Here is an 11,517-nt window from a genome sequence, read left to right as displayed (position 1 = left end):
GGAGCAACATATCACATGACATCAAGAAGAGAATGGTTCCATAATTATAAACCTGTCTCACGAGGATCTGTGTATAGTTGCAATGATCATCCTTAGAGATTGTTGGCGTGGGAACCATCAAATTAAAGATGTATGATGAAACAATTAAAGTTGTTCGAGATGTGCGGCACATGAAATGGTTGAAGAAAAATTTATTATCCTAAGGATTGTTGGATAATAATGCAAGCAAAATTGAAACACATAAATGAATCATGAAGGTGTTCCGTGGAGCGTTTGTGGTGATGAAAGGCGAAAAGATAGCATCAAACTTGTACATGCTGAAGGGAGAGACTTTGCTAGAAGCAGAAGCCTCTGTTGCCTCATGTAATTCAGATTCTGCAATGTTATGGCATCAGAAACTTGGACACATGTCAAAACAAGAATAAAAGTTCCTGTGGAGCAAAAGCTACTTCCAGGCTTAACAAAGGTATCACTTACTTTGTGTGAGCATTGCATAACAAGTAAGCAGCACCGGTTGAAATTGAAGTGTACACCTGCCACTGTTCACCGTTAACATGTGTTGAGATACTGTTACAGATAACAAACTTAATATTTTGATAATTAATATTTAAAACTTATATTTTATTAAACACAATTTGTAGATTAATTTCCTTTTACATAGAAAACCTATTTTAATACCCGAAAACAACAAACACTGATTAATATAGAAAAAGAAAGGATCCAAATGATTTTTAGTTGTTATATAATTTCCATTTTCTCAAGTTCCTGCCCACGCGCCATAAACGGTAAGCTAAAATACTTGTTTGTAAGATGAACCAATGAAATTGGAGCGTGTATCGCACGAGGTTACGTTAATTTGTTTGTTTGTATTAGCCTAGTGAAAGGACGATAACGTCATTTACGCAGAGAGAGAGAGAGAGAGAGAGAGAGAGAGAGCAACCTGCCAGTCACCGGTCTCCTCAAAAGGTGAAAACTTTCTCTCTCCATCCAGAAAACACGCAAATTGCTCTCTTCATTTTCCATCGATCAATTGAAAAAGGGGGGAAAAAGAGCTGAAAAAGAGAAATTTACAGATCCAAAACCTGACTTTCTCGTGCTCTATCATCTCACACACTTCTTTCGATCCAGGTAGCTCGTCTTCAATTTTAAATTTTTCTATGCGAAGAACAAAATCCCAGTTTTCTCCCTCAACTTCCGCGGCTTAGCACAGAAACCCTATAAACTCCGATTTTTAATTAGGAGCTCCAGTTGGGTTCAATGTTTGGAATGATATGTATATTCACGATGTGCTAACTTTTGCGTGAACATCCTGTTGGTCCATATCGAAACGAATGATCGTGTTTGATCTCGGGAATTCCCGGAGAGAAGTTCTGGTGGCTGTGATATTGTAATATTTTGTTTTGAGTATGTGGGAGTTTTATTTGTAGATTTATTTTGATTAAAGAATGGTGTAGCTTAATATCAGCTTTATGTCCATTTAAACTAGCTGTCTTTTTTAAACTTTGGGTTTGGTGTTAGTTGATGATGGTTAGGCTGTGATTATGGAGCATTCAGGAACTTGGGTTTGGGATAAGATATATGAGAATTGATTAGCAGATTAAAATTTTGAGTTCTTGAGGAGTGAGTTTCTTGGAGAGGCAGTTAGAGCTAAACTGTTTTGAAGAGCATTTTGTATATACTCATCATTAGATTTGTGTAGAAATGAGCTTAGAAAATGAAGAACATCATTCATTAGGTCCGCCTGCGGTTACCAGCATGGAATCTCAAAAGTAATAACTTTTTTCTGCTGAATATTTAATTTTTGTTTAATGTTTTGCATATGTTTTCAGTTGAGTGACATTGATAATCAATTTGTTTTTTAAATGATTCAGGAAATATAGAATTTCATATACCAGAGATTTTTTGCTGTCATTTAGTGAGCTGGATGTTTGCAAAAAGTTACCCCAGGATTCGATAAAAAAAATTTGAGGTGAGATTGTGGTCATGGATTATGAATTTCATTTAATTATGAAAATGAGGAAGGCAAAATTTGATCTTTCTGGCATTCATTGGTTATTTTGTGGTTGGAACAGTGATTTTGAGGATACATCACAAGATCGGCAAAGAATTCCTGGCACCTTCTCAGGTTACAGGCGTAATGAATATAGTTCATCACCACCTACGAGAGTGGAATTGGATAATTATTCCCGGGGTCTTCATGGACGGTGGGACAGTCACTCTAGTGGAAAGAGTGATAGAGATAGTGATACCCAATCTGATTGGGATTCTGGTAATGTTTATAGCTCTTTTGTTCTATCAATAGTATTATTTTGTGTTTACTGTTTGTATGGACAACTTTGTCCATTGTATTTTATATTAATACATGTGGTGATTCACTCTATCACCTCAACCTCAACGGTGCTTGGTAAAATTATTCTCGTAGTCAGGGGTTTTATCCACTTCATTTATGTGTTGTTTACAGCGTTCAATAAATCCTATTACATTTGAAATCAAATGATTCTAATGGTATATAGATCATGGACGACGCCATGGTAATCAATCCCGGCGATCTTGGCAAGGTCCTGAGCATGATGGGCTTCTGGGGAGTGGTTCTTTTCCTCGACCATCTGGATTTACGGCAGGAGTTTCTGCACCAAAGTTTCGAGCTACTGATCAATACCATCTAAATAAAAGTAATGAGCCATACCATCCACCCCGCCCTTATAAGGTACTTGTTTCTCTTTGTTATCATTTGCAGACGATGTTTAGACTGGTATTGTGATCACTGTTTCATTCAATTTAGCATAAAAATATATCTCAAAGTATTCTGCTTAAATAATATCTGCCTGGAATTGTAAGATGATCCAGTAGCAATTGAAATATGGTTTTAATAGATATTATTTTTGTGATGATATTTTTCCAGGCTCTACCTCATTCAAGGAGGGAAACTAATGACTCGTTTAATGATGAAACATTTGGTTCCACTGAGTGCACTAGTGAAGATAAGGCAGAAGAGGAAAGAAAAAGAAGAGGTAGGATCTCTGTCTAGAGAACTCTATGCTGATTGTATTTTATTTTTTATGTGTTTAATCTTCTACCACTTCTCTGGTTTTGTTTTCAAATAATAAAAGCTAAAGCATTATAACTTTCCCTCTTAGTTTCCTTTGAGTCATGGAGGAAGGAACAACAGAAGGCATTCCAGGAGAAGAAGATTAATCCTGAAAGACGTAAAGATGACTTTGATCTTTCTGAATTGTTAGTGGACTCCAAAGATGATAAAGGACCTGCAAACAGAAACATGGAATCAGATGAACCTATTCTGGCATCAAAAATTGTTTCTGAAAAATCGTCTCTTTCCATACAAACTCCTGCTTCCAGACCACTTGTACCACCTGGTTTTGCAAGTACAGGTTTGGAGAAGACTTTTGGAATCAAAACTTCAATGCAACCCCGTTCTTCACAGGTTAGTATTACATTGGTTTTCAGAATTTAAAATACCCATTATGTTCTCTTTTTATCTTTTGGCGTGTAATTTTGATTGTAAGTGTCAATAATTGGTTTTCAAAGTTTTCGTTATTTTTTGCCATTGCATGATCTTTAATTGCAACATTGAATCAACTACTTGATCTTCATGTACTGGCAGCTTCCCTAGTTATAACATAACGGGAATAAACTTGGGAATCAGTTGAAAATATGGATGCAATTTTGAAATTTCCGTTATTTTGGTTGGAATGGGGAGAGAAACAAATTTATCACTTGAGATCAGCACATGAAATTGACCTTATATAACTAAAATTAGTGGGAATTTTTGGGATCTCTTCCCTATTCATTTGAATTTGACTGGAAAAGACGTGCTGCTTTATACTCTGTAGATGTCTGTATGACACCAATGGTACAAATGCATAACTAAAACATTAACAGAGATGATTTATTTTTGTAAGTCACTTAAAGGTTACATTGTGCTCTGCTTTAAAGTGACATGTTAGTTTTCTGTTCCTTGTTTTTGCCAATATATTAATATACTGATTGGACAGAACTTGCATGTGGTTTTCATTCAGTAGTTGTACTTTTCATGTTTGTAACTCAGAGATGATTCTGCTAGGACAAAACATGTTTCAATTATACTGACTGATGTTGTGTTTCATATTTATCACATACCTTTTCTGTTGCTTGATTAGCAATATATATTCTGTTATGCTTCTATAGGTTGGGAGTTCTGAGATTGAGGGAAACCTGTCAGAGTCCAAAGGCAACCTTCTCTTTAATGGGATTTCTGATGATCTTCCGGCCAAACAGTCTAAACAGCGTGAAGAGGAAACTTCAAGTGAGAAGAGGCTTGAAAGTAAAATCATTCATCTTTTAGACAATAAAAAGAGTGCAAAGGCTCCAAATTTCTCTTCAGCTTTAGGTAAACTTAATGAGACAATAAGCAAGGATTCTCATATATACAAGAGTTATAGTCTTTCAGAAGCCTTTTTAGGCCCAGAAATCATTGAAGTTACTGAACTTGATTCCAAGAAGCTAGCCAATAAAATGTTGACTGAAACCAGTGCTGTAATAGCAGATGGAGCTGGCTCAACTAATTTCACTGAGGTACTGTTTTGGATTTGAGACACGCATTCAAATTCAAACACATATATAGAAGACATCAACATTGAATCACTTCAGTTGAATGTTCATTTCTAATTCGCTTGCTCAATGTGATTAAAACTAGGTTGATCAATATTTACATGTAGTTTCTTTAGGTACTCTATTTGAAGCCTGTCATGTCTAGTTTTGCTTGATGAAATATTTAACGACTTTTAATATTTCTTGATCTTCAGCCTAATGATAGCAATGCTGATGAGACTTGGTCCCTTGACAGTTCCCATTCTTCTAAGTTTGCTCATTTGTTTCTCGATGAAGGTTTGTTGGCGCTTGTTACATGTAACCTGGCTTTAAGTGAATCCGCTTAGTTCTCAATTAAAAACTATGATCTAATATTCTTGTTTTAATCTTGTCTTGGCAGAGAAGAAATCAATGGATGATCTCTCCCATCACAGGCCTAAAGACTTGCTCTCATTAATTCAGGGTGGTGAGAAAGGTGGTTCCCATGATAGGACGGTTACTAAGCATGTAGCGTCAAACTTCCCATTTCAATGCTCTGAATTTGGGGTCAGGCATGTTAGATCAAATTTGATGCCTACGGGAATTGTGAACTCTGAGCAATCATGGAATATTAATGATGTTAATAACTCAGCAGCGGTTCCAACAGTCCTTACATGTGAGGATCTTGAAAAGTCTATTCTGTCAGAAAGCTCTGAAAATGATCCGAGTTTGCCTCCTGTTGAAAGATGGAAAATTCCTGATGCCGAATGTGAGAAGCAAGAAGTTAATGTCAACAATCATGCATCCCAGCACCTTCTTTCATTATTACAAAATAAAACAAGTACAAACACTATACTATCATCTGCCAATCATGATATTAGGCCTTCAGAAATGGTGCAAACTGCTGAAACACCAACTGGTGACATGGCACCTTGTCATTTGATAGACACAAATGCAGAAAATGCTTCTGGTTCAGGGAAGAGTCTAACTCTTGAAGCACTTTTTGGAAGTGCTTTCATGAAGGAACTACAATCAGTTGGAGCACTGGCTTCTGTTCAGAGGGGTTCATTTGAGTCTGCAAGAGTTGATGTATTCGAATCTAACAGGTTTCAACTTAACGTCGCAGATGATAGTCTCCTCCCTTCCACTGATAACATTGCGTCAAACAGGACTAAATTTGAAAAAAATATTCTACCATTTACTCGAAGAGAACAAATGAAAGCTGATGGCATTGAAGGGCATTTGTTAGGCTTTAATGGTGCTCCATCTGCTGTGGATTCGTCACATCTCCAAGCTGGATTAGAATCTAAACTTGGTGGTTTTGATGGGTCTGCTGAAATTGGGCTTACTGAAGAGGACAATTTACTTGTTGTCGATAATCCTGTGGAACTCCATAATTTCATGGCTGGTAGTGTAAAAGCAGAGTTATTGCCCTCCCACGAGACACCTAATGGTGTAGCTGAGAAACTAACAGCTTTAAAGGCTGTCTTCCAGGATGAAAGACCTGTTGTCAGAGGGAAAGAAGGTCCACCTTTTCTTCCCGGTCCCTATGATATGAGGGAGCCAGATATTCCATTTCGGAACCAAAATATCCATGCATCTTCTTCAAACCTTCATCCTCAGTTGAATCCTGGAGGTCCTTTGTTTCATTCATTAGATTCACATCCTTCTAACATTGGTTCTCAGATGAAGTTCATGGCTCCCGAAGGCATCATCCATCATGATGCCCCACTAAATCATCAAATTCCTACAACTATGTTTCGTCCTGCCCATCATCCTAGCAATGGACTACCTGGATTTGATCCTCCAATTCATCATCCTATGTTACAGAAAATGCATATTCCTGGAAAACCCCCTCCACCAAACTTGCAACGAGGATTTCCTGGTGTTGCACAGCTGCTGCCACATTCAAATAATGAGATGACTGGTATGCTACCAGAATTGAATCCAATGCTTGGTTTTCCATTGGGGCATGGTCACCGGCAGCACCAACCCAACTTTGCTGGTCTTGGGATGCCGCCAGGTAATTCACTGTCTTGTTTCTTTCTCATCCTTGCCAATTTCAAAATTTTGGAGAACTTAACCCGTTTTATTCTTGGAAAATCCTACAGTAAATGTTACCTAATGTTTTTAGGGTTAAGGTAATTTAAGAAGTATGATCCGACCACATCTAAACTTTAGCACTTCACAAAAAGTTTATCTCATTCAGGATCCCCCAATTCTGTTGGAAAAACAAACAGAAATTTGCCTGTAGTCTATTGTGGGTTGCCCTGGATTATGAACTACCATCGCCATAATGGTTACGTTTAATAATATGCACATTATTGTCTGTTTATTATTTCAGGTCATGACGTTGGCAGTGGGAGCCATCATCCAGAGGCATTGCAGAGGCTTATCGAGATGGAACTCAGGTCAAAGCAGATGAGCCCTTTCGGTGCGTCTGGCCTTAGCCAAGGCCAAGGGGTTTACGGTCACGAGTTAGACATGGGTTTTCAGTATAGATAATGGCTTTTGGTTGTGGTTTTGCCTCTTCTCCCAATGGATTGTTTCTCTCCGAGAATTGGAGGATGAGTTTGATGTTCTTAATTATGGAGGGATTACTCTGGCTCACTGTAATTAAAATGATCATTATCATACTTGAAATTGGCATTTTGGTTGCAATTTGCCCCTTTGTTCTTGTAGAAATTAGAGTAATTCTCTGTATTTTTTTTATTCTTTTCAATAGGACAGATTATATATTTATGTACAAATTATCTCTCTAAAGTAGAAAACTCTAAGAAATGAAAGATACTAATATTAGGATATGATCCTTTAAAATAAGGAATTGTAGAAATCTATTTATAAAATCCCTTAACTAAAGGAATGGTTATAAATCACATTTCTATAATTTCTACACTCCCCCTCAAGCAAAGAATATACACTATATAATTCCAGCTTAAATATGAATTTATTGAAAACAGGCTTTGACAAAGTTTTAGTCAGAATGTCTGTAACTTGTTCTTCTGAAGGAATGTATGAAAGTGTGGATGTTTTTTTTGTTAACTTGATCAACAATAAAATGCCTATCAATCTCAACATGTTTTGTCTGATCATGTTGAATTGTGTTCTTGTCAATATGAATAGCAGATTGATTATCACACAAAACTTCAAAGTGATCCTTTTGATTAGTGACAAGTTCTTTCAGTAGTTTAAGTAGCCAAATTCATTTGCATATTCCCAATGCTAGTGCTCTGAATTCAACTTCAGCACTACTTAAAACGACAGATTGTTTCTTACTTCTCCAAGTTGTAAGGTTTCCCCAAACAAAGGTGCGGTAGCCACTAGTGGATCTCCTTTCAGTAAGGTCTCCGGCTCATCTAGAGTCTGTAAAGATCTTAATAGTTATGTCTTGTGTCTTCTTAAAAATTAAACTGTGTCCTGGAGTTTTCTTCAAGTACTTGAGAATTCTATTTGCTGCTGTCATATGCTCTTCAGTAGGATTAGTCATGTGTTGACTTTTCACATTTACGGGAAAGACTATATCTGACCTTGTCAAGGATAAATAAATTAGTTTCTCAACTAATCTTTGAAATTTCTCTTTGTCTACTAAGGATCCATCTTCTTTGATAAATTTCAAGTTTGCCTCCATTGGTGTATCAATCAGCTTACAACCAAAAAAACCAGTTTCTTTGAGTAAATCAAGTACATATTTTCTTTGGTTGATCACAAGTCATTCTTTTGACCTTGCCACCTCCTTTCCTAAGAAATAACTTAGTTTTCCCAAGTCCTTGGTTTCGAATTCCTTATTTAACAATTTCTTCAAATTGCAAATCTCTTCTTCATCATCTTCGGTAAGAATTATGTCGTCCACGTACACAATAAAAATAGCTTTCTTATTTGTAGAAGTTACCTTGATGAAAAGAGTATGATCGGCAAGGGACTGCTTGTAGCCGTTTTTCATAATGACTTTAGTGAACCTCTCGAACCAAGCTCTGGGTGATTGTTTTAATCCGTATAGAAACTTGTTGAGCTTGCAAACCTTGTTGCTTCCTTCAACAGACTTTAAGCTAGGTGGCAACTTCATATAGACTTCTTCTTCCAGCTTGTCATTAAGAAAAGCGTTTTTTACTTTAAGTTGGTGTAATTTTCAATCGTAATTTACAGCCAAACTTAGGAGTACTCGAACAGTATTTAGCTTCTCCATGGGTGCAAAAGTTTCTGTGAAATTTATCCCATATGTTTGCGTAAAGCCTCTGGCCACTAGTCTAGCTTTGTATCGTTGAATACTACCATTGGAGTTATACTTTACAACAAATATCCATTTACATCCAACAACCTTTTTTCCTTGAGAAATGTCTGTAACGGTCCAAGTAGCATTTTTCTCTAGTGCACAAATTTCTTCTTCAACATTCCTTCTCCATTTTGAATCCTTTAGAGCTTCAGCTATGCTTGTGGGAACCTGTTCTTTATCCAAGGTTGTTGTAAATACTTGAAAAGACGACAACACTTAATTATAACCAGCAAATTTTTCAATAGGATGCTTGGTGCACTGTTTAACTCATTTTCTAATAGCAATAGGGAAGTCATCTAGAGTAGGGGAAGTGGACTTATTGATTTATTTTTCTATTTCGGTAATTGGACCCAAATCCAATTCTCGGCAAGCATTAGATTGCAAAACAACCTCAGGAATATGTTTTATTTTCCTTGTATAGACACGAAGTTGTTTGATTAGTGATGTTTGTGAAAGATTTTGAATGGGAGTAGGTGTATTTTCAGAAATGGTGTTTAAAGTAGGTGTGGGTGAAGTAGTGACATGTGACAAATCTGTAGGTAAAGACAAAATTGGTGGCAATTATGAAGGTTGAGAATGAAGAGTATGAGGAAATACCTGACGTGGCTGAAAATCCTTCCATGTCTCCCCATGAATTTCAGCCTGAGTGAAATAGGGATCATGCTCATAAAATTTTATATCCATAGTGGTAAAAAAGCGTTTAGAATGAGGATGATAACATTTATAACCCTTCTTAAGTGAATAATACCCAACCCGTACACACTTTAACGATTTAGATCTAACTTGGACTTATTAGGAGCAATGTTTTAGATAAAAACAGTATAGCCAAATACTTTAAGTGGCAGAAAGGATGATATAGGTTTAAAATGGGGAAAATATTGCAAAAATATAGATTGATGTGTTTGAAATTGTAAAACCTTATTAGGCATTCGATTGATTAAATATGTAGAAGTTAATAAGGCTTCCCCCACAAATATTTTGGAACATTAGTGGTAAATAAAAGAGAACGGGTAACTTCAAGAAGGTGTCTTTTTTTTTCTTTCGGCAATGCCATTTTGCTGTGGGGTTCCAACATAAGAACTAAGCTGAACTATGCCATTTTCCCTTAAAAAAACACCCAAAGACTTGGCAAAAAAGTTACTGCCATTATCAGATTTAAATAGTTGAATTTTAGACCCAAATTGATTGAGAACCATGCTATAAAATTGGGCAAAAACACCAGCAGTTTCATATTTATCTTTTAGCAAATAAGTCCAAGTTATCCTATTGTGATCATCAATGAAAGTGATAAACTACTTACAATTATCAGCATTATTCACCCGAGAAGGGCCCCAAATATCACTGTGGATCAAAGTAAAAGGGTGATAAGGTTTGTATGTAAAAGGATAATAAGTTGATTTAGTATGTTTGGCAAGAGAGCAAACTTTGCAAGAAAAAGAATTTGGCATTTTATGAATGAATAAAGCAGGAATTTTTTTTTGCAAGATAGTGGAAACTAGGATGGCCTAAACGATAGTGTGTTGAGTTAATCGATCGATGGAATAGGCCAAGAGGGGGGTGAATTGGTAATAAAAATTTCGGTGGAAGTTTTTGCAGAAAATTGAAAAAATTTGCACAGCGATTTAGAATGGTTCAACTTTCTCAACCAAAGTCTACGTCTACTACCTTAGCTATCCACACTAAGGATTTTCCACAAATCCACTAATTTGTCTTTCTTTTGAGGACAAAGAGTAACCTTACAAATCCCTCAAGAATTATACCCCAAATTCTTGAGAATACTCTCTCCCAAAGAGAACAATACAAATTTTGCAAACTTACAAGAAAATCCTCACAAGGCAAGATGTTTGCACAATTCTAGAACAAATAAAGAACACTCAAGAATAATATAATTGATCACAATAAGTTTTCTTGAAAGCAAAAATGAATATTGAATGAAATAGGCTTGAAAATGCTCAAACTTGAGGTTTGATGCTTTCTCTTTGATTCTCTCTTGATTCTTGTTGATTGTTGTTTCTTATTGTTTATCAATGGCTTCTAAGCTTGTTTAAATACTCCTTCAATTGATTCTGAATGTTGGGGATGATTAGTGGAGTCAATGGAGCTGTTTAAGTGTGAAAACAATTAATAAAACTGCTTGGAGCGTGAGGGAATCGATTCCTGCAATGTAAAATTCAAATATTTCGACCGTTGAACAGGGGGAATCGGTTCCCTCCGAGCATTCTGTTATTTTTCGGAGCCAAACCATTAAGGGGGAATCGGTGCCCCCTTGGGGGGGAATCGATTCCCTTTGGGCAATTTGCCCATTTTGGTTTGATTTTAATTAAGAAATGATTTTTGACTCGATTAAGGCTCGAAATACTTTGTAAATTTGTTTAACATATTTTTACACTTTAGTAAGGATTAAAATGAACTTTGAAAGATTTGGAGTAATATTTTGATATTCGAATAATTATATCGAATATACTTTAGAAAACCTTTTGTAAAATCTTAAAATTCATTTAACTTAATTTGTTATATCGAAACATCAAAATGTTTTCAACAATCTCCCCCTTTTTGATATAACAAAACATTTTAGTAATTTTAAGATTTTCTAATTGAAAATAAATTTTGAAATCAGTTTTGAAATTACTCCCCCTTACTATTACACTTATCCCCCTCTTTGTTAAATCAAAAAGACTTTA

The 11,517-nt window shown here is 36.0% G+C and overlaps 1 pseudogene; it reads left to right on the top strand.

Moving 5' to 3' along the window:
- The first annotated feature begins 985 nt into the window (after nucleotides 1–985).
- On the top strand, nucleotides 986–7,227 carry LOC120158526 (annotated as a pseudogene).
- Nucleotides 7,228–11,517: the final 4,290 nt, after the last annotated feature.

Source organism: Hibiscus syriacus, unplaced genomic scaffold (assembly GCF_006381635.1).
Source record: "Hibiscus syriacus cultivar Baekdansim isolate YM2019G1 unplaced genomic scaffold, ASM638163v2 tig00111318_pilon, whole genome shotgun sequence".
In the NCBI taxonomy this organism is placed as follows: Eukaryota; Viridiplantae; Streptophyta; class Magnoliopsida; order Malvales; family Malvaceae; genus Hibiscus; species Hibiscus syriacus.
This window is presented reverse-complemented; position numbering and strand designations above follow the sequence as displayed.